Source organism: Lactuca sativa, chromosome 5, assembly GCF_002870075.4.
Source record: "Lactuca sativa cultivar Salinas chromosome 5, Lsat_Salinas_v11, whole genome shotgun sequence".
NCBI lineage: Eukaryota > Viridiplantae > Streptophyta > Magnoliopsida > Asterales > Asteraceae > Lactuca > Lactuca sativa.
This window is the reverse complement of record NC_056627.2, coordinates 170,747,460-170,772,661: the sequence shown is the minus strand read 5'-3', so window position 1 is coordinate 170,772,661 and position 25,202 is coordinate 170,747,460. Positions and strand designations below refer to the sequence as shown.

At 37.0% G+C, this 25,202-nt stretch overlaps 1 pseudogene; it reads right to left on the bottom strand.

Annotated features, from left to right (window-relative positions):
• Window positions 1-5,361: 5,361 nt before the first annotated feature.
• Window positions 5,362-7,993, bottom strand: LOC111885460 (polyubiquitin-like; annotated as a pseudogene).
• Between the last annotated feature and the right edge of the window lie 17,209 nt (window positions 7,994-25,202).

The following is a 25,202-nucleotide window of genomic DNA, read 5'->3' as shown; positions in this document are numbered from 1 at the left end:
TTTGAGCAAATTTTCCGTTGCTTGCCACGAGAACGAAATTCTTCTTTAAAAGCTCTTTTTGCTTCGGTCTTAGGAGAACCGCAGTCAGTGACATTTAATTGCGATTTCTTTATATCTTTTGAGGGTTTCGAAAAATAGCGGCTCGATTCATCCGAACTTGAGAAGTCAGGATTTTGAGAACATTGCCCAAATTCAAAATTTTCAATTGGTAATTCATGGTTAATTGGTTCAATAGTCATAGAGTTCTTAACTTCGGTCAGCGGTGTAGTACTTTGGACAACCGCAGAGTAAGTCTTGGTGGATACTTCTATGGGACATTTGATATTAGGCAATGGGACAGATTGCAGTACGTGATTGCGGTCAGAAAAAATGTGGTCAGACTGTAAGGATGGGAAGTCTAAAGAGACTTCAGGATTAATAACAATTTCCTCATCAGCTACGGATGATGTCTGAGAATCTGTTTTAACAACATGAGTAGAAAATTCAGGGAGAATTTCTTCTATAACATAATTATTACCAGATCATGAAGTTTTCCAAAGTGGGCTTGGATATCCTCAGGAAATGTTTTGTCATTGACCGGAAACAAGAAGTTACGGTCTGGAGGGACATAGGGACGTTCCGGTGTAAATCGAGGTGAGGAGTCCTTTGCGGTTGGGTAACCATTGGACCAACCCTAGTTAAAGGTGTTATCAACATTCCCATTATTAACAAGATTCTTAATGGCCTCAGTTTCATTAAACAACTTTTCAATTAAAAGATTTAAACATACAATTTCATTATGTGCTAGATCTCTCTAATTTAAGGCTATTTCTAATTGGGTTTCACTTAGCATTCTAGCATCTTTTTCTAGCATTAAATCCTTCTCTAACATTGCCATTTTGAGTCTCTTATTGTCCAAACGTCCTCTAACATGGAACATCTCCTGCGAAGCGATGTTCTTCTCATCTAGGGCTTTATTGTAGTCTGTAAGGACGGTAACACAAGTGTCATTGAGTGTGTCTATGAAAGGTTGACAATCACGCATGTTGTAATTTAAAGTTTGAATCATAAGTTTTACATGTTCCACAATGCTGAGAGTTCCATCTTTAGCCATATAACTATGGTTCTTCTTTAGATTGGTTGAGCCATCTTCATCAACAGTTGCTACCATACAAATCTTGCCTTTCCCTTTGCTGAGATCATCTTCATCTTCATCTCCTGATGACCACACTTGATGATTCCTCTTCACTTGAGCAACGTAGGCCTTTCCCTTTTCTTTATCTTCCAGTTCTTGAGCCATTCTGAGATAGAAGGCTTTATCTTTCACTACGTTTGCTTTGCAATCCTTGGCAAAATGGTTTTCCTTGTTGCACTTGTGACATATGATGATGTCACTCTTGTCTTTTATAGAGGTACCGGAGTCAGTTGATTGGGACTACGGTGGTAGTTCTTTGGACTGAGTTTGCTGAGACTGCGGTGGAGGGAGCGGTTTCCTGGTGGAATGGAAGTGATTGTTTTGAAAGTTGAGGTTGAAAGGTGGTCAATTGAATTGTTGATTTTTGCGAAATGAAGGTGGTAAGCGATTGAATTTCTGACTGATAAGAACAATGGCATTCTGAAACTCTTCTTCGTCGTCATATTCTGAGTTAGCTTCATATGACTGCGGTAGAGAGTCATATAAGGCGGGATAGGTTTGAGTGTGAGGTGATTAAGCTACTAATGCAAGTGGACCTCCGAAGTCTGAACAATCCTTGAGTACAGTAGACTCTTGAGCTTGCAATTCTCCATAAAGCTTATAGAGAGATAATGATTGAATCTTCCTGTCACCTTGTACAATCATTTTGGCTGTTGTCCAGTGTCTTCCTAAGCCATTAAGAAACTGCAGATTTGTTTCATGATTGTTGCGGATGGTACCCGCATTGGATAGATTTGTGACAATCAAGTTGAACCTTTTAAATGAGTCTTCCAAACTTTCACTGGAGTGGGCTTTGAAGTTATTGAATTCATTGAGTGCTGTAGTGAGATTTTTGTCTTGAGCCTGCTCTGAACCTTCGTACAAGTTTTTTAGAACATCCCAAATCTCCTTTGCCGATTTGCAATTTATGATGATGTAGAAGTTGTCAGGTGCAACTCCACAAGAGATTTCATAAAAGGCAATAGCATCATTTTCCATCTTGTCTAGATCATCTTTTGTGGGACGATTCAAAGCTGGTTGAGCTCCTCCTAGCCTTGCTGTGGCTCCATCAGTTTGGACTGAGGTAAGGACTGGAACGTGGGGTCCTTCTTCTATGGATCTCCAGACATCTCTACCACGTCGTCTGAGATATCTTTCCATCCTTTGAGACCAATGATGATACTTGTTTGCAACCAGTATTGGGGTTCGATTGGAGCCACCAACACTGTTGGAAACATTCAGTGATAACGATTGTGCCATTTTGAAATTTTTTTGTTTAGAAATGAGCTTCAGTGGTATAGAGGGCTCTTTGAAAAATCAGAGTTCCGATTTTCAAAAAGCAACCACTATGGCTCTGATACCAATTGTTGAGAGAAAAACTTTGAGACACACTTGAACAAAACGGTTAGAACAAGTATATAGCGGAATAGTTAATCTCGAAGGATCTATTAGCTCAACAATAATTTTAATAGTTAGAAGTTAGCGAGTTAGATGCGGAAAGTAAAGTAATTTAAAAGACAATAATTGTTATATCAACTATACACGTAAGTTGATTCATAACTTGGAATGCATTCAAACCAATGTTAGTAAGTGAGATCAAACTTAGTGATTAAGTCACGAAGACTTGCTCCGAAGAGTGATTGTAATCTGCTATGCGATAGTATTAAATATGGCTAAGTGAGAAAGAGATAGAAAGGATAAATCTGGAGAAGATATATTAGAAAGTGAAGATCGTACTGATACAAAGAGCATGGTCTCTATTTATAGAGACACAAGAGTTACAATACAAAAGGTTTTCTATGAGTAGCCATGCAAGGTCTACTGGACAATAGAAATAAAAGTGATAAGACAATACAAACTGATTACAAAAACAAGACTGCGGATTCTTAGACTTTGGTTGCGGATGACTGAAGTAGAAACTCCTGACTGCAGCTGCGGTGCTGACTGCGGTAGGGAGAAGTTCAAGAGGGTCACTTTTAATGACTCAACATGCTCTATAATCTAGTCTAATAATCTGATTTTTATAATTTAACCAATTTATGTTCAATTTAATCAGTAATATGTATTGACTATTGAATTTAATCAGGTTTGTATATTAGTGTGTATTTAATCAGTTTATATTCTATTTGTTTATTGTACACAACGAGGAGGTCATCCAGCTTGGAAGTATGGTAAAGAACATGTAGAACAGGGTGGGAAAAAGGCTTACACATATATAAAATGTAAGTTTTATAGTAAAATCATTAAGGTATAAGTAAAGAGAATGAAGGAACATCTTGTCTGTACACATAAGGATGTACAACCTTATCCTAATGTGCCTGATATACTGAAAGAAGAAAATTCTACAATTTTGAAAGCATTTTAGGATGCTAAGTTATCCACTTAAACGACCTTTTTGACGAAAACATGGAAAGTGGGGCATATTATAGCTATATGGGTATTATAGGACCGATGGATAGATTTATGGGGAGTATAGTAGCTGGTGAAGAAGGATCTGTTGAAAAAATTACCCTGGTAAGTGCTAAAGAGCACCAAAAACAAGTTTGCGTGGATATTAGGAGGTTTTTGTTACAAAAATGGAATCCCTTTTAATGTAGTCACTAGTCCATCATTTACTGGTATGCTACATTTGTTTGGAAACTTTGGATAAGGATTAAAACCCCCTTTCGGCGTATGAGCTGAGAACTTGGATCCTTCAAGAACAAGTAAGACCACCACCACAATGGTAGATGACATAAAAAGCAACTTAGAAGACAACATGGGTTTCATTGTTATCAGATGGTTGGTCAGACATGAGAAACCGAAGTCTGATCAAACTTTTGGTCAACAATCAATATGGAACTATTTTTTGAGAATTGTTGATGCATCAAATTATATATAAAATGCTCAAAAAAATCGATTTGCTTGATGAAGTTGTTAAAGAGATCGGGGAATATATCATCGTTCAAGTAGTGACAGATAATGCTAGTGCATACAAAGTTATTGGAGCTTTGTTAATGGATAAGAGAAAAAACTTGAATCTCTATCTATCTCAAAAGGAAGGATTGAAGGAAAGATATCACTAATTTTTGAGGATTTATTTCTTTTGTCCGGATCAATGTCGATTACAACTTGGTTTCTTTTATTGAACTTGATTTCTTTTCTCCAATCCAATTTATGTTGATAAAAACTGCCTGGATATATTTCTTTTGTCTGGATTAATGTCGATTTCTCTTGATCCCTTTATTTTTTTACTTAAGTTATCTTCAAGCACATATATGTATGTGAAGTCTACAATTAGCATATCATAGAACGATGAATTTATGTATGTGAAGTCTAAAGCATATTAAAAGTTAGGTTAATGTTCATCTTGTACTTGAAACATGAAAAATCTTCAATCAGCCTTCCCCAAGTTATGGCAAGTGTTAATTATTGATTTTATTTTGTCAAGTTCAGTAATTTGATGTATACAATCGATAGCTTTTGTTTGAAAAATATTTAATCAACCTTCCCCAAGTTATAGCTTTTGTTTGGGATTCCATTTGAGAAACTTGATTGTTGTTTTTGCAGATTTTTAGTAGCATAAGACAAAGTTGTTGATTGTTGAACATTCAGGGGAATATCCTGTCCAATAATCATATTTGTGGACTATTCTTTGGGACTTCAATCTAACTTCTTAATAATTGTTTTTTATAAACATAAATTTATATAGGATTGGTACAATCTCACTAGAGAAATAGTGTTCAATGCTAGTGTGTTTCATTTTCAAACTATCAACTATATTTTTAAAATTTTAAATACTTGTAAGCTTCTATGACAATTTTAAACAGCTACAAGCCTAAATTAAACATATTGCTCTACACATCAAGACCTAAAAATTGCCACTATAGTGATAAAGTTTCAAAGCAGCAAGAGTTAAAAATACGTATGTTAAGCCTCTTCCGAAGTTCTAATGAATCTAAAGATGCTCAATACTATCTACATTTTATATACAAAATTTATCGATCAACTACTTAAGCATTTGGAACTCACAGGAAGCTCTTCAACTCTTAAATAACTGTATTAGCAAAGAGATAAAATCTAGCCTTCTTTTGGGAATGTTTTTGTTTGGTCTTTTTGGCATTATATAAACCAAAATCACTCCAATATAATTCAAAAAATAACTCTCTAAATTGTATAATGACATTAAAGAAAGACCAAGAACTATATTAAAATAGAAACACCATAGTCTATAGAACTTCAGTTACTTGCGAAAACACAATGAACAATGTTATTGTTTTCAGAAAATACCACCTCTAAGACGAAGGACAAGGTGCAAAGTTGATTCCTTTTGAATGTTGTAATCAGCCAAAGTTCTCTCATCTTCAAGCTGCTTCCCAGCAAATATAAGCCTCTGTTGATCAGGCGGAATCCCCTCCTTATCCTGAATCTTTGCCTTCACATTATCAATGGTGTCCGAGCTCTCTACCTCTAAAGTGGTCGTCTTCCCTGTCAATGTCTTCACAAAAATCTGCATCCCTCCCCTCAACCTCAGAACCAGATGCAAAGTGGATTCCTTTTGGATGTTATAATCAGCTAAAGTTCTACCATCTTCCAACTGCTTACCAACGAAGATCAGACGTTGTTGATCCGGTGGAATCCCTTCTTTGTCCTGTATCTTAGCCTTCACATTGTCGATCGTATTAGAGCTTTCAACCTCCAGTGTGACTGTTTTTCCAGTTAACGTCTTGACGAAGATCTGCATTCCACCACGGAGGCGGAGGACAAGATGAAGGGTAGATTCCTTCTTGATATTGTAGTCTGCTAATGGTTCTACCGTCTTCCAACTGTTTTCCGGCGAATATGAGTCTCTGCTGATCAGGAGGGATACCTTATTTATCCTGGATCTTGGCTTTGACGTTGTCGATTGTATTAGAACTCTCGAATGTTTGTCACATCTATTGTGTGCATTCATATTTACGTTTTGTGTTATTAGCCCACCGTCTCACACCGACTCCATTCGATGCTTGTGGGTTCTTTAGATAAGCACTCCACCTCCTACGGTTTCCTTCACCCCATATCCCCAAATCTGCCACCATTTTCCACTCTCGATGTCTACTCCATCTTCTCCACTACCCGCCTTCTTTGCTGGTTCCCTTAACACGATCCGTTTCCCTTATCTACCTCCATCGCGTCCCTTATATCACTGATCGTTAAGCGATACGATGGTCACTTCCTCCGGATCCTTCCCCACCGCCTCTTTACTTTTGATCAGGTAAGAATATCTTGAAAATTTGTACTTTTTCGCTTTCAGCCGTCAGTTTTTGATGAAATTGGATTCTTAATCACTTCTCAACTTTCGATTTTAGGGTTCGATTTTGTTTTTTGTTATCTAATGGGACTTGGAATGGGGTACACGGTGAATAAGTCGACTGGTCGTGATGATTCAACATGAAGCAGACAACTATGCCTAAATTGGAGACGTCCTGTCAATCGACTGTCGTCTATTTGTCGTTCTTCAGGCCAGGTATGTTTCTTCTTCGTCTTTGTTTTTCTATATTAAGAGAGAAAAGAAAGGAACTGAGAGGAAAGCAAGAGAGAATGGTGCTCCCGAGTTTCATTAAAGGAAGGAAGTGAAAGGAAATGGAAGGAAAACTTTCCCTCCTACCTTTCCTCCCGATTTGGGAGGACTTGAAAAGAAAGAACAAAATGTTTAACTTTCCTTCCATTTCTCTCCAACTCGGGAGCACAAATGACAATTTCTTTTTCCTTTCTTTTATCTTCTTTTCTCTCCTTACTTTCTTTTCTCTTCTCTTCTTTTCTTTGCTACAACTCGGGAGCGGGGTATAAATTTTTGTTCTTTGTTTTCTTTCTAGGGCTTACTTTTGGTATACGCATCGAAATAGAGTTTTATTTTTTATTTTTTGCTTCCGAATTTCAATTTGCTTGCTCTGATTTCGGTTGGTGGTGGTTAGTTTTGATCATCGTCTCCCACCTCCACCGTCGCCTACCTCTGCTAGGATTGTGTTTACTGTAATGGCCAATGATTTCGACTGAGTTACCGCCTTCTCCACTTATTCATTTGTCGGTGAATTAATCAGCCATTTGGATGCAAGAACAAAGGCAGGGGCCTGTAGCAACTACAACAGCCAATTTATAGCAAATCCGAGGTTAATATTCATGATTGATTCATCTTTTCCTAATTTTTTTTTTACTTCTGTTACCAATTTGGATTTTAACGTTACCATTTGACAGCCATGAACTGACAACACCATTGGTTGCAGTCGTTGGGTTGCTGGACATTCTTATATCTAATGAATGTCTAATAAATGAACAATACACAACAATTAGTCAAATTCATACACGTTCAACAACTCTCCTTCGTCTCCTGAACATTATTTTGGACAGCTGTATAGTGCAAAAAGCATGTTGTGGAAACTGTCATAGATCTCTTTGGTAAACATAAAATCATGCCTGTAATTACATCTAACTTAATGTTAGGTCGACCCAATGGTTTGTGATCTGTTTGTTGCGTCAGATAATATGCCAAAAGTAGTTCTATGTGGGTTTTTGGTTTTATCTGGGTTTCCGCAGACTATGAGGATGGTGAACCGGACACCCTGCTCTAACTTATCCGCGTGTATTGTATGCATTCCTTTCAACCATTTTATTTTTTTTATCAAAATTATTAATCCAAATTAATCTTCATAATGTCTTTCGCCTCTACAGAAAAATTGATCAGAATGCATTCACTGGTACCTTACCTCCTTCCCTTGGAACAAAGCGTCTACCTTTAACAATGTAGCAACCTTTCAGTTTTGACTGATCAATAGAGAGGCTTTCAGTAAAGAAATCAGGAATCAAGGGTTTTGTGATCTGCATTTCGTTGAAATGAAAAAACTGCACATCAACTACACTTACGGTGGTAACCAATTGGAGGTAATTCCATTGTTTACATTTAAAGTGTTTGGTATGATTGAATGGAATCATCCATTCCATCAGAATGAAAAAACATGTTTGTTTCGCTAATATGATGGAATAGGATATTCATTATGGTGTCCATTCAATTCCATCTAGGGGTGAAAACGAAATATGTTTTTATTTTAATATATTAAAATAATAATAAATTATTTTATATAAAGGCTCATTTAGGCTCGCGAGCCTAATCGCGTTTAGTGACATAGGCTCGAGCTCGAGCTCGTTTAATAAACAAGCTTAATATTAAGCTCGAGCTCGGCTCGGGCTCGTTTAAAATCGGTTTCGAGTTGGGCTTTTATTGATCCGATCCCGAGTGGTTCACGAGTAGCTTGGCTCGTTTGCATCCCTATTTCCATCCAACTAAACACCTTTTTTAATCATGAACCAGGTGGAGGTTAAGGATCTTCAAGAACTAATATTACCTCAGGAAAAACAGAAAATGTGAAAAACTATGTACATATTTTTGATTTCACTTTAGACTAAACTTGGTAAAAAATTAAGTTATATGTACATGGGTAAAAATAGATGTTTTGGTAAATTTTTAATAATTTAAAATATTTCTTACGAAATGGCAAAAACAGAAAATGTGAAACAATATTTACATATTTTTTATTTAACTTCAGACTAAACTTGGTAAAAAAAATTAAGTTATATGTATATGGGTAAAAATAGATGTTTTGGTAAATTTTTATAATTTAAAATATTTCTTACGAAATGGCACCTAATTTTGAAAATTCTTACAAAACGGAAGCCAATTTTGATATTTCCTACAATGAGCTCTTTTAATTTTTTGTAACAAATTTTATGCTTTTTGACATTTCATTTCAATTTTTTTTGTTTTTTTTTACAGATTATGGATTATATCATAACTATTCAAAACTTTCTATTAGAGCATAGTAGTTTTAATCCGTTTCCATGTCTTTATGTTTGATTTCCTTCATCAATGATTTATTTGTGCCACATTTAGATAGTAGAGCAATCAACAAAATCAACATATATGTAACAGAATTTGCGACCAAAAGAACATTATATACTTATAAAACAGCATAAGAGTTGTACAAAAAGGAGTGAGCAACTGTATTTGAAGATTATGATTTTTGAACTTGCAAATCAACATAATCCTGTTGATGATGTTCAATAGAATAGTTACAGTACAAAATGGGGGTAGTGTTGCTATCAAAGTCATCAATTATGCTGATCAAATGTTTGACATTGAAGGTAGAGAATTGAATACAAAACCCTTGGTTATAGATGGATGTGAAGGAGGCTTCTACATACCATTGTTATTCAGGTAAAACATGAATTTTTCCGTTTGTTGTTTTTTTTTTTTTTTAATTTTTAATATTGAAGTTGTTATCCTGGAGTTGTATCATTTCTAAATACTGCATTTTTTTTTTGATGTTAAGGAAAATATGGAAAATATGAATAATTTGTATGCATGACGGTTTCTATTTTTATACATTATTTGCCTTCTTTTTGCAGTTATTTCAGATGAAGGTTTGAGTTGCAACTATTTCAGCAAGCAACAAGTATTTTTAAGTAAACTGATGAAATTAGAAATGAACCATCGTAGCAAAAAAAATAACAATGCACTGTAACTACCCGATATTTCAAGTCAAAGTAATGACCTAAAGTCAAGTATTGTAACCTATTTCGAGATGATAATAAAAATAGTGACAAAATGAAATGTTCAAAAATCTCAATGTGAATGTACTAAGTGGTAGATATCGTAACAAGGTTTTCAAAAATATAAAAAACACTAAAATCCGAGTTATAACGAAGAAGTTATGGCAAATCGAAGATCCGCAACACAGACGATAAATCACTATTAAGCATAAAACATGAAATGTCAATAAAATACTTTTTAGCCCTAAGTATCTAAATGAAAGTCGTAGATATCATTAAACCGTAAACATATATAAAAAGAACGTCCATATCTGACTTCGTATGAGAAAGTTATGATTTTTCTAAGTTTCAGTTATAGCAGTAGACAACTAAAAACTCGAAATAGAGATCGAACGACTTATAGCCAATACCATCTAAACGAGAATCGAAGACCTCGACAATAGTAGTAAAACAGTAAAAAGACAGACAAAAATGGACGTCGGATGAAAAAGTTATGGATTTTTGATGGAATTTTCCAGTCCCGACTTGTTAAAAATATAATATTAAAATTAAAGTCAAATTAGCCGACAGTGTCTAAAAGAGAGTTGTAGAGCATAATCTCATCTACGTGTGGATATAAATAACGTCAAAAATGGAGCTCGTATGTGAGAAATATGAATTTATGAAGTTCGGGACACGAAACCCCACACTGTCAGACAACTCACGACGTGAACTTGAAGTTCACGACCTGAGCTTGTGATTGATGTGTGCCAGAGCCGGGCTACCAGACGTTGAGTCTTTGGAAGAGATATGATCGAGCTCACGACGTGAACAACTCCATGTTCACGACGTGAACCCTGAAAATACATCCTATAAATAGACGTTGAGGGTTCCGAGTTTGGCTGCTCATTTCTATCCTCTCTCCTACATTTTCTCCGTGTTTAACCTCTCGAAGCTGCCCCAACGCCCCGTTTTCATATCCAAACTTTGACGGAAGTTCAAAGCCCCGAGAAGTTCCCGAGAAACTTGCTTCTTTCCAGTCGAAGTGCTGCCCGAGTTAAACATCATTTTCATCAAATCATCACTTCTACAAAATGAGTTCACACCACCACATTTTTCATACTTTTTATAGTTTTAAGGGAGGGGGGGGATACAAGTCTAACACAAATATTTTGTGTTACAAATGATTTCAAATAGTGTTAAAATGACATCAAGTCATCACAAACATTTCTAAACTTTTAAATTCTTTAAATGGTTATACCAACTTATATTTTTCCCCAAAATTCATATTTATATAATTGTATATGTATATAAATATAAAGGTGATTTCATTCAGTTTCAATACTCTTTGTAACTTGCTGAGCAAGGGGTTCATTCATGAATAATTAGTATCAATACAGAAAATACATATAAATTATAATAGTTATAATTTATGATTCAAGAACACTAATACACGAGTCAAGTATACGCTAGTACATTGTTTTACAATAACAAGGGTTGAATTGAAAACCACACAGGTGTGAACAATTTACAAATACATTTCAAGAATACTAAACAAGAAACTTACTAACAATCATTTATTTCAGAATGATTGAGTTTTCATCGTTATTATACACGTAACATCTATATACTTTTTCTAGGAGTTAATATGTTCAGGTTGTTAGTACATTTAAACAACATAGTTAAAGTCCTGATATTATAACCAGAATCTCCATCATAAGGATCGAAACAAATGTGTATAGATTTATAAGGGATTGACAATCCCGCACCTAAACTGTTAGTTACAGTTAGACCGGCAGGTCTGGGGTGACAATTGTTATCAACATTTCCGACGCCTCCAAAGCGTCGTTTCAGGCAATCTAGTCATAGTATGGTTATAATAAACTCATGAAAAAGATATTAAACAATACGGTTAGTGTATAATTAACTAAACTTGAGTACATTTCAAAATACTAATTTTACAAAGATATAATTTATAGTATTACATTACAGTTTACCATAACAGCTGGTGGAACCAGGCACAATTACTTTTACATGTTTTACAAAGGAAATTCAAATACATAATATTGGTTTACAAACAGAATGGTTTTATGGGATTAAAACTACTTTTAATATATAAAAAGAAAATATAGGATTTTCTGGAACAATTTTACATATTTAATGAACAGAAAACAAGCTTTCAAACATAAATACTTATGCACTCACTCAACTTTATGTTGATACTCCTTTTCAAATTACTTGTATTCTCAGGGAATCGGTAGACAGGTACTCCCCAAGCTTTTGAGAAGAATGAGCCATTTTGAGTCACGTCTTCTATATTTTGTATCAACTTTATTGGTGTCAATATACTATGATTGAACACATGTATAAACTTTTACTTATTAATGCAGTGGTTGTTTGTACTTTGATTTCTATAAATGCATGTGTTGTCATACTACAAATGAAGTCATCCACCCCCGGATGTTTCCGCCGTCTGGTTTGGGGGTGTGACAGATTAGTATCAGAGCATTGTTTATAGTGAACTAAGTATATCAATTCATAAAGATATATAAACTATAAATACGTTGGGGCTAATAGCTCTGACTACAAGTATACTTTAAAAAATTAAGTATTTTTACAAGAAAGTATACTAACACTTATACACACATGAACATTATCACATTCAGAACAACTCAGAAGTATTTGGATGTTGGACATTACAGTCAAACTTGGGCAGTTATGTAATCATATCTGAGATTAATATAGCCTGATCAACTATATTTGTTTGAGATACGACCAACATGTGCTTGGGAGTGATGGTAGTGTTGCAGCAAGTCTAAAACTTACCATCAACATATACAGAAGAACTCTAGAACAGAACATTAAATTTAAAATACTATAGGAGTATTTTAGTCACTATATACTAAGAACAAACTACATGAAAACAAAGGACCCTTGTTGATAATTTTATAAGTACTAAGTGTATGCACTATGGTTATATATGATGAAGGTGGTATAGACTCAGAATGAGTGGTCTAAGCTTTATTTCCTTTTCCTTTTGTGGATGTGGACTTAGAGTAGGATCGCTTATTCGAAGGTCCGTTCAACCCGATTTGTATATAATTAGTATACACTATGTCTTTATAGAAGGACTTAATAGGGGTTATACCGTACAGAGTTCATTATCTGTTAATTGTAAGTTTCCTTTCGTAGAAAATTTTATTTGCTTATTACCGTTACTAATTATATTAGATAATTCTTATATGCCTATTCTCTCTTAGATAACAATGGCTGGATTCCATCCTCCTGGAGATCCATACTTTCCTAATCAAAGGAATGTTGGTTGAATCGGCGCCGAACCAAAAGATGAGCCTGTAATTCCCCTAGGCTATGATTTTGCTGAGGACTTTCTGTTGGATTAGTGTCTAAGTCCATAACTATTTTGGTATGTACTTGACCCGATTATGAGCATGGTCCTTTTGGGTTGCCTTCACCATAGCAATATGTAGGATGATTTAAGGAGAGAAATGTTTAAATATGATTTATTAATATATTATGAGAATAATATATTAAAGGAGAAATCATATTGTTTAATTAATATTAGTCAAGAATTAATTGATAATTAATTTTGTGGCTAAAAGAGATTAATTAAACTCAGGGGACTGGACTGCAATTATTGGATAATTGAGTTATTGGGCTAATGAATGCTAAAGGATCAAGGGGTGAACGAAATTATGATGGAAGCCCATCATATTTTCGTCCATGGCCTTATCCAGAAGGTTCCATGGGCTGCTTAGAGTTTAAGCTGTCCATTAGGGTTTTGACTGAAACCCTAGCAGCCCACACAACTATATAAAGGACCCCTTAGTCCCCAAAAACGTGTGGAACTGATTCTCTAGGGTTTCTAGTCATTTTTGGGCAGCCTCTCTTCTTCTCCTCTTCATCCAAGTTGCATAAGGTGTTTGTGACTCCATTAGAGGTGCAGCACTTGAGGCACTAAGCTTTTGTAGCCAATCCAAGCAAGGAATTGATTGTTATTGCAATATAACAATCAAAGGTAATTCTCTAAACCCTAATTCAGTTTATAATATGTTAGATCTAAGTTTATTAGTCTTGGATTCAAAGCATGTATAATAGAGAAACCTAGATCCAAGCATTAGGGTTTGTATGAGCACATAGGATTGTTCTTATGCCTAAAACCCATCAGTGGTATCAGAGCCTTGATTGGTTTCAGTTGTATGTGATGCTTAACTGCTTTGTTTGATGAAAATCGAGTTTTTTGGCCTCTGCCCGACCTGAATCGGCGAGTCAGTGGATGAACTCGGCGAGTCTGTCTGACTCGGCGAGTCCAGGGGTCAGACAGAGGGAATTTCGGGTTTTTGCTGCTGTTTTGACTTGGATTTGATGCCTAATTCGTTTTTTGAAGTTAAAATCCGATTTTTATCTTAAATTAGTGATTATCCTTTCCAAAACAATAGATAATTTCAAATCTTTTGAATAATAGTTTCTTTATATGATAAATATGGATTATTTAAATTTTTGGTAATTATCTTATGAATAAAATAAGATTAGGTCAAATATAGATAATTATGAAATTAATTATTTAATTTGAATTATTTGTTATTTGATCCCTAATGTTTTGAAATGTTTCAAAACTTGCCCTCACATTTTGGAATTTAAAATTTGACTAAAAGTTTAATTTTGAAATATTAAATTCTAAAACCCTAGTAATTTGAAAAGTTCAAATCACACCCTTATGGTTTTGTTAATTAATTAAAGTGTATAATTAAAAGTGATTTAATAAGCCCATAAAGTTTTGGTTTACATTTAATTAAATTAAAAGTATAAATTTACTAAATTAAACCACCTAGTATTTTAAAAGTGTAAAATACACCCTATACTATATATAACATTAAAAGTCTAATATTATATACATATGAGTAAACAGTCAATCTTACCGTTAGTAGGCCTCATTCACGAAGCTGGTCTATAAGGTGTGCTTAAGGAAATTGCCTATAAAATGGCGATTGAATGGGTATCCACTCTTACCCACCGTACTCTTGACTAGTGGAGGGTCATTAGCCGAACGGGTAGGATAGGATAGAAACCTTCCATTATAAGTATAATGAAGTACAAAGTAACTAAATGCTTTTTCAAATTCCCAAATCATAATTACTTTAGGAAAAATGTGAAATTGTATGCTAACCCATGGAATTACACTTCGTACACTTGTCAAACGTTAGTGGAGCGTGTGTGGTTAACCAGCACACTAATTTGGGGATGACATTGGTAGCGAAGGGTGACTCGATGTTTGTCATAGATCAATGGAGCGTGTGTGGCTAACCGGCACATTTATTAGGTGATTGTAGCATTGGGTGCACCACGTGATTCGTATGGTTATTCACACCTTGTTTGTGATCCTCGACATCCCAGTCACAAATAGTAGGGCATAATCGAGATTAAACATGCCATTGAAAAGTTCAATGAATCTCAAAAGATCTAGGAGTTTCAATTCATTTAAAACTTAATCTTCCTTTTCGTTTTTCATGGTGGAAATTGGTAAATCGTCATTTACCTACCTTCAAATATTCTGCAACTAGATTACGGCATCCCTCTTCTGGGTTGTAGAGTATTGTGTTGGATCCTAGCTTGATGTTTCATTTGGGTGTTACATCAAGAATTCTAATCAACTTAACTTGAATTTTCTCCCGTTTTGTAGATGTCTGAATCTTACAATGGTCTTCCCAAATCCTTTGGTACAAGCTTTCCAAATGAAGATGAGGTTCCGAGATACGATCAAGGAAATGAGAGTCATGCTTCACTTCCTCCACCTCCTCCAATTGTTCTCCCTGACCCACAAGTTCAAAGGCTTGAAAAGTTCAAGCTCACTCAAGCCCTTTTGGCGAGTAAACACAAAGATGGGAAACTTGTGTGTGCACACGTCTTAGAGATGAAGTCACACATTGATAGGTTAAGCACGTTGGGTGTCGAGTTTTCAAGTGAGTTGGCTGTTGACTGGGTTCTTCAGTCACTTCCTAAATCATATAGTGAGTTCGTTAGAGAGTACTATATGGTGGACCACGACGTGACCCTAATTGATCTCACCTATTTGCTTATAGCCGCTGAATCAGCAATGATTTGGCATGCTGGTCAAGCAAATTTGTCTAGTGATTCAAACTCCCAAACTTCAATGGACACTGGCAACATTGGAAGTCCAGAAAGAACTAAGTCTGTGATTGTCCGATATGCTATGCCAAAGGAGTCCATTTGCTTTTTTTGCTAAGAGAAAGGGCATTGGAGACGAAGTTTCCCTAACTACCTGAGAGATCTAAAAGATGGGAGAGTCAAGACGTATGGCTCTACTTCAGGTAAAATCCATTATCTAACTCTTTTGAGTTCCTATTCTAGATTCTTAATACATGATGTGATAAGATTACATTTTGATGTTTTGTAGGATCGAAGAAAAGAGAGGAAACTTGAGGGAAGAAGTGAGCTGAATCTAATCGTGAAGAAATGGATTTCGATCGCATTACTTGAAGAATGGATTCTTGAGCTACTACTTGGAGTTAGAATAGATTGTTAAGAAATATGTAATAACATAGTTTTTTAATTGAATTGCATTGTAAGGACAAAATTTTTCCACAATAAAATGAATTTTGACTTTATCTTGTTTATTTATCCTTGCAATGGCATGTATGAAAGAATTGATGTTTGAATATTTCTATTATTAGCAACAATGGATTTGATTCTTAATTATGTTATTTGTGGAAATGTCAAAAGTTTACCAAATAGGGAGAGTTTCTCATTGCCCAGGTTTCAATTGGACAGAAACTTGGAATCATGAAATGTGTATTGTATGATGAATGAAAAACTTTCACATTTGGGAAACTTAGACTAATTCTTTGACAAAGTGTCAATTGAAGGACAAGGAGATCAAGTACACAAGGTTGTGCGTTGATCAAGTCCACAAAAAGAGTGACAAAGATATTCGTCATGATTTACTAAAGTTTAGTAAATATGATTATACTTATAAGATTAAGTGTAGTTCTGAGTTGATTGAAAGAGTTTCAATGAATAATAGAACGAATAAAGAAGAATCAAGTAGGCAAAAAGATAAAAGTTTCTCTTTTCTAAGAAGAAGGGAGAGTGCCTTTTATTGTGTTTTATGATTAAGAACCATGTCTCAATAGATCCTCTAAGTGAGTCTTAGTGCAATTGCATGTCTAAGAAGAGGAATCGAGTATTGTAGAAATGGTTAAATCAAGAAGTCAATCATACTTCGTTCCAATATCAAGTCTTATAGTAAAGATTGTGAAATTGAGTGAAAAGTCTTTAGTAGGTTTATAACACTTAACAAATGTGGAATTTGGAAAAGTTTTCTTATTCTTGCACATTAAAAATTGGTAAGTTGTGATGTCTTGGATAAGACAAAGACCAACTAAGACCAAATTTGTGAAGTGTTTTGTCTTGATAAATGCTACACTAACTCTTGAATATTTGTTTATCAAGAAATGTTTCTTGATAAGAGAATCTTATATATCAAGGAGTCAGTGGGAGTCTTAATGGTCTTGAAAGGTTTCAAGAACAAATCAAGAATAAACCTTATAGATCATCACTAGCGCACGACTTGAGGTTTACAACCTGTCGTACTGACATTATTTTTTTTATTTCTATGCCATTCCAATTGAGTTAATTGTGTATGTGAGTTCTATGAGTTCTCATTTGAACGCATACTAGAGCCTTAGTCGATGGAAAGTACATTGATATGTAAGGACAAAACTACTTGGAAGACATGGTGGGCACTCGTGTTACCACAAGGCAAGAAATCAAGATTAAGAAAGTTCAGTCCATATGAGGTTGAATTTGTCACAAACCTTGGTTTTGGCAAATTCACATGGATAGGAACTCATACACCATAAAATCTAAGTGTCATAAGATTCCCTCCTTCATGAAAATGACTGTGAGGAAATGCTTTCACTAAGAGAGATCTTAAGAAGTTAGCAATTGTGAAAATTGTATTCTCAAATTCGATTATGGTTACGGCATCCCTTTCCATAGTTCGAATTGTGAGATTTCGCAATTAGTTTGAACATTTGGAACTTAATAACATAAGTTCTAAATTGTTTAAGCACACATATGAGCTATCTAAGGCAAAGGTGTATAAGTTTAAGAAGCTTAGATAAAGGCTTATCGAAGCATCTGGTATTAGAAATATGAATCTCAGAAATTCAATAGGCATTGTTTTCTGGGAGTTCATTTGTTTTCTGGATACATGTCAAAGCTAGTGGGAGCATAAGTGTTATGCTTATATGATAATAATCATCATGATAGTGGGAGCATAAGTGTTATGATTGTATGATTATTATGGCAAGTATTGCAAGTTAGCAATATTAATTATAGAAAAACAAAGATTCAATTTGCAAAGTTGCATGGGTTGAAAAGTTGTTTTAATATAATTAAGGGAGAGAATATTATACTTCGTTTCAAAATCTAAAGCTTAGATTGAGAAATTTTAATATTTTCAGTCAAAGGATACATTGTGAGTTCTTAAAATTCGATTATGATTACGGCATCCCTCTTCATAGTTCGAATTATGAGAACATGACACATAAAATATTATGGGAAAAGATTGGTAAAGTATAATATCTTTATGTAAGACATCATGCATCGTGTCCCATACGCTTCGGGTATAGGATCGATTGCAAATGCTATAATATTTTACCATTCTAAAATTTTCCAAATGTCTAGTGCATTAAAAGGGAAAAAGGACTAGAATGGATTTTGACTAAAATATTTAAACAACTATCAAAGGACGATCCAAAGTTCGCTGAGGATTGTTCGCTTGTGAGTAGTTGGAAGTATGGTATTGGATGGACCATATCGACATTATTATGAATAGATAATATTCTATTAAGAATGAGTTGTCATATGGCAAATGTGGAAATGTTTCCATATTGGGAGTTGGATATTGAGAATCTATGTCTAGATTAGAAACTTTTATGCAAGAAGGATGTTCAAAGGAATGTACTTTGAATGTGAGGAAAGCAAACGACATCAGGGAATAACATATGCCTCAGCAGTGAGGACTGCTGACTAAGGCAAGGAATCATAGACTCCAGGAGAGTATCGAACAAACGACATGCCTGGTTCAGTCTAACAAATAGAGACTCAAACCCCAGAAGGTACCAAATGAAAGGTACAGCTGGCAAGGTCTAAAACAGTGAAAAACAGACCCCAAACAGTATCAAATGAAAGATACGTCTTGTAAGGTCAAAACAGTGTGACTCTGAAAATGAATTACCAGCATACAATGTAAATTGCCGGTGAAATACCGTTACCTTAAGGCGAATGAATTATAAGGTAACCCGGGATACTCGTAACCATACTAACTAGAGTACCAAACGCCCTACAAGCATCTAAAATATGACATTTGTCACCCGTTGGCTTGGTAGGCTGGGACTGTAGCTAGCAGTCTGGGTGCGGGGGTGTCAATCCCGTATAGACCTATACACACAATGTCCGCTCTCCCTACAGGAGACTCTGGTTACCATCTAGACGACAGAGAAGGCCGTGTCCTGAAGATGCATCCCAAATAGTGGGTAGAGACTTCCAAATAGTGGGTAGTGTGTAAGTGCTGAACTAGAGGTAGAGACTTCCAAATAGTGGGTAGTGTGTTTCTAATGTAAGTGTAGACTAGAGGTAAAACTCTTAACTGAACTGACTAGAGAATTCCTGTATGTCCATACTCATATACATAATATATAACTAATAAATCAAATGACCTTCGGACGGCCATCCGATCCCACCAGACCACATCTCAACGAAGAAAAGGAAATAGGGCGGACGAGCCTTCCTATGTGTTTCAATCATTACTTATATGTACCTATATAAGCACAGACGTACATCTAACTACGACAGTGTGTGTATCAAGTAGAAGTGATTCTTGTGAAGTAGGAGTATCTAACAAGTGAAGTAGGAGCGGTCGCAAGTGAAGTAGGAGTGTCGAACAAGTATAAGCGTATCACGAAGTAGAGACGACAATAAGTGAAGTAAAAGCGTCTAACAAGTGTAAGCGACTACAAGTATAAGCGATATAGAGACAATAACCGGTATAAGTGTATCACGAAGGGAATGCGTTGTCAAGTAGGAGTTTTAAATAAGTAAAAGCGAAACAGCAGTAACTAACAAGTAAATGTATACGACGTGAAAGAGAACCTTGATGAAAACCTTGTAAAAACCTTTATACTTGGGGAAAATCAGATTTGGTATTTTTTGATAAAATAAGTTTGAAAGCCTTTAGAAGTCTTTTGGAAACTTTATAAACCAGTTTAAAATGAATTTAGATAAAACTGTATAAGTAAGAGTTTTGAAACAATTGAAATCCTTTTTGAAAACCATTATAGTATCCTACTCGGTAAAACAGTGTATAGTGTGGTAAAATCTTGAGCATGTGGGTTATCAATCACATGTGATTGATATGATAACTGGCATATTTAACTTGTATCCCCCCTATAAAACATGTAAAAACATATAAAAGGTTCATTCAGGGGGTATGAACTCACCTGGTGTAAGTAGGTCCGACGAAGGTGCCGTTGGGGCGTTCGGTGTCACGTAAGGACTCGAACACACACAATGACCTATTTAACATATGATAACATATGTTCACATACAATTAGTATATTTAATACTAATTAAACAAGTATACGTGCTCAAAGGAGCGGAAAACACTTTGGTTAAGTGTTTGGGGTGTCCCGGGTAGCGTCTAAAGGTGTGTATGGCTTAGGAATGGAGTTTACTCTCCGAGAGTAAACTCCTAACACCATGTTTACAGCCCAAGGACTACTCACCATGAGTTTACGGCCGTAAACTCATGGTGAGGGGTTCTAGTGTGTTTTAAGGCTTCTAACTTGTTCATGGAATTATTCTAGGTCCAAAACTATATAGTATGAGTGAGTTTAAGGTCTTTAAGGGCATTAAAATGGAGTTTATGGCCCAGGGACAACTCCTAAGGGAGTTTACGGCCGTAAACTCTTATTCTTTGAGTTTATTGAAGTTTCAAGCCCCTAATACCTTGCTAGTAATTTATAATGAAGTGTGAGGCCATTTGGGGGAATTAAAACTATCATTTGGGCATGGTTTGGGGAGTTTACGGCCTTGACACATGTCTGGGCCATAAAATTCTTTTAATCCTCCAAATCCTTATGTTAAAATGATCTAAACCCAAGAAGATAAGCCCCTAATTTATGTATGAAGTCCAAGGGTGGTTTGGGAGTGTTTTTGGGGCTTTTTGCAAGGTTTAGAGGTGTTTATGGCCTTGGCATATGCCTGGGCCGTAAACTCCATTTTACACCCTAAATCCTTGTGATTTAATGTTTAAACACTCCTAGGCTAATCCCTTAATATATTTCCAAGCGTTTAGGGACATTTTGGGGTCATTTTGGCCTTATTTAAGGTGTTTACGGCCTAAGGAGGAGCTTAGGCCGTAAACTCCTCTTTCACAACTTCCAAGTCCGATTTCTAAGCTATAAACACGAATCATAATGTTTAGAATAAGCTAGGGTAAGTGGACTTACGATTTGGAAGCGTTTGGTTGCAGATTTGGGTCGAAAACGAGTCTAGAGAGAGAGGGTAAAAAGTATCCAAATGGAGTTTACTCCCCTTTATATATGGGTGGGAGTTGGAGCTCAGTGGGATTCTACCCGATACTGCCGTTAAACGGGGCTTTTGGTCGCACCTGATTTTGTGGTCGTAATATTAAAACTAACTTTTCCAAATAAATGGAAATGTGTGTTATGTGTTTTTATTTCCTTTTATCACGACTTAACGGCATATTAAATATAAACCAATGAAATTTTTATTTAATTGATGACCTCTAAATAACGAAACTTTTCTAAACTGGAATATTCTGTTAACGGTAACGGGGAAATGTAACGGAACAACTTGGGTTGTCACATCATCCCCCCGTTAGAGGGAATTTCGTCCCGAAATTCAAGTCTAGGCAAGGAAGTAGGTATGAATGGCCAAGTAGAGGTAAGAGAGTACTTCCTATACGGTTGTCCTCGCATTACCAAGTGAATCTCATGTCTATGTTTGTCATTCCAACAGACCACGTACGGGATGCGGATTCCGTTTCGTGTAACTAGTGGGTTCCGACTGGGGTATCTACGAGGTTAGGGTTCTCAATGGTTTCTATCAAGATGAGTGAGGCACGAAGAGTGATGTCGGGTAATCGCATATCAAGTCTAAGAAGTGGATCGACCGGGTGTGAATCTTGTGGTATATCCGAAGGTAGTAGCGGCCTGAAAAGGGTTGGACCAAGTCTCCATGGGGATTCTCATATGGTCCTAAGCTCTCGGAATGGTAGAGCTTTTCAGTACTTAGAACATAGTGTACTTCTATGGTAAGATCATCACTGGCGTGATCGCCATTCCGAAGTTCCTAACGTTCTCTCCCGTACTGGTGGTGTAGTGCTTCATGTTGGTTCTTACAAAGCTCGGGTGGTCTTTGGTTTCACGTTTCCTGTCAACTGGCTGATAGAGACTTTCTAGGTCATCGGATGGGTTGCGTATCTGCGGTTATCTGTCTGCTGTAGAGTGTCTATCTCAAGCTTGTGCAAAATGGACCTGCACTAACGATTCTTGAGACACGGAAACCCTGAGGGTCGGGGAGATGGGGTTTCACCAGACGAGCGTCAGACTATCTCTGGAGGTGGTTCTACTATCTCAGCGTGAGATGGTATTCGTGGAACACCTAATAGTCCAATTAATCTCTAAGACCTTGGTTTATTCTAGTGCGGAAAGCGCATGCTCCTGCATAACCCCTCGACTAACACCAAGGCTGGTGTCAAGTCTATAATCTTTTCGGGATCTAGGTCATGAGGCTTAACGCAACTACTTTCGCACTTTGATCAAGTATTCTTAGCTGCGGAGGTTATCCTGTGGTTCTCGGTATCCTAGTGTTCACTTCGGAGAATGAAGTCTATCGTCTACAGGGCGACGACGATTTCCTCCATACGAGAGGGTGGAGGGTGATAGGCACTACCTGTCTATAACAGGGTGGGCAAGGTGCCTGAGTAGTAAGAGCATCTACTGCAACTACTCTTCCGAAGGTTCTGAGTTTTCTCGGTCTAGGTCAAATCTAGTGAGTATAGAGTCTCATCACTCGGAACTTTAATAGCTCAACCTGCAGTGATTCTCTTGACTCTGGCTCCTATTTTATGGAATAGGATGAAGGGTGTCACTAAGAGGTTCGTGGTAGAGCTCATACTTAGCCTAACCACTAATACTGGGCGTATGTAAGCAGTATATAATTAAGGTCGGTAGGATGTTCAGCTGTGCGACTCCACCCCAAACCCACAACCCAACGAGGAACAGGGAGTAGGGAGGAAACACACACCTTAAATCTTTTTGATCTCAATTATATACCACCATTGTGCATATACCTGGTTATAGTGGTCATTCCTTATGAGTTCTAATCTCTATAATTACGAACCTGACGTGCGAGGTGCGAAGGGTCTTTTTGGGGAAACGATGAAGTAAGCTTCGGATGCTTATCATCTTCTCGAGTATATACAGTGTCTTTCGCTTTGGTTTCCATCTGACTACGAGGGGCCAGTCAACGACGCAGGGTACCCTCTCTTGGGTACTTCGGAAGGTTTGAGATAAGAGGGACGATTGACGGATCGCATTAGGTTTGATTATTTGTGTTAGGTTTAGGTTCGGGAGAACCTTTATTTGCCGACATGGCTATGGAGAAAGTGCTTTTTACACAACACTAAGAATGTACACATGGCTGCACGAAGTCAAACCACGATCAATAGAGTCGTCAAAGTTGGCACACTCTGACATGATATATAATGAAGATCGATAGAGTCATGTGCTGAACAGACACACAAGTTCTAGGCGTCTCGGTTTTCGTCCTATGTATCACTACCGCGGATACTTGGACCGATAGAGTCGATGCGGGACTATAGAGAGTTCTAAGTGTTTCCGAATAGAGTACCTTTTCATGAACGGATTCTCACAAGGTATTTCTATAATCGCCTAACATATACTAGTCATGTATATTTAAGGTGGGGAGGACTGTTGACTGAGCGACCCCGCCCTAAGTCCACAACCAAACGAGGAACAGGAAATGAGGCGACATTCGCTCACTCTAGGTCTATCCATCTTAAATATACATGGCCGTAACGTATATGTTTAGCCATTATAGTTTTACCTGATGAATTTTTAAATTTTATAACAGTGCTGCGACTTTCGCAGTTTCGCCTTACTGGGAAGAATTTACATTTGAATTAGTCTTTTATTGTTTTTAGTTTAGTTACCCGAGATCGAGAGACGTACCAAAATCTAACGAGTTCCTTGATGCTTCTCTCTAAGCAGTAGAGTTAGGCTCCTCCTGTGTCTTTGTCTTTCCCTTCGGTTGGGCAGTCCTTATTGAAGTGTCCCACTTCACCACATAGGTGGAAAACTGTACGGGTCGCCACATTGGTCGTTGATGTAATGAACTCAATCGGGGTTCTGCAGACGCGAGTAGTATGCCCCAACATGTTGCACCTAGCACAATAGAGCTCCCGGCAGACACCATGATGATGGTAGCTGCACTTGCTGCAGTAGGGGAGGTCTCCTAGGCGTAGGGATGGGAGGGTTGGCAGGGATACTGACTATCTCAGCTCGTTGCCTTTCGGAAGGTCCTTGAGCCGAGGTAATTCCCTCGTCGATCTTGATCTTTCTCTTCAGTGGGTTTGAGTGAGGTTCTTGGGTGGCTGGGTATGAAAGTGTTGGTTGCTGCTATCCATTGCTAGGATCGGAATTCCCGATAGGGCTCTTACTAACATTAGCGTTGTTAGCATTCAGGTGAGCCATGACAGTTGCTACGGCTGCCGAGACTGCAGCTTGGAACGTAGCTTCATCGAATAAGAGAGTAGGTTTCTTGCTTGTGGACTGGCTACGCTTCTTTGGTGGCATGGTTTCCCCTACACGAAAAGGAATACAAGGTAATGAGAGACGATGGCTAACCCTGGACATATCCGTCCTGACTGTATTAGGTATAAATTTTTCCCGTGCCTCGGGTACTGTTTGTTTGAGTGTCGACCTACATCCCTATGATGTAGTCCTGGGAATCAAGGTAGGAGTGTGTGAGTATCGGAAAAGGCCATAAGATGCGAGTCGTTCCTACTAAGTTACCTTTATACTGGGAAAGGTTTCACTCTCCGGAACCTTTACATCCCCCTACCAAGGAGACGGAAGCTTTTACAATCTAGAAGCCGGAGGTTCAGCAGATAGAGAACTTCCTGTGCTGGTTTGTTGCGTTTCTTGCAACAGGGAACAAGGAAGAGCTATCATCGACCGAGTGGTGCAGATTGATGCTACCACTGGTGTCGACGATGTTCGTCTTCGCAACCTGGAAGACAATCATAAAGCAACAAGGGATCGTACCAACTTCTTGCAGGGAGAACTGGAGGCTTCGCAAGCCGAAGTATAACGATTACGAGAACATCATGCTGTACAAGATAGGCACATATTCGAAA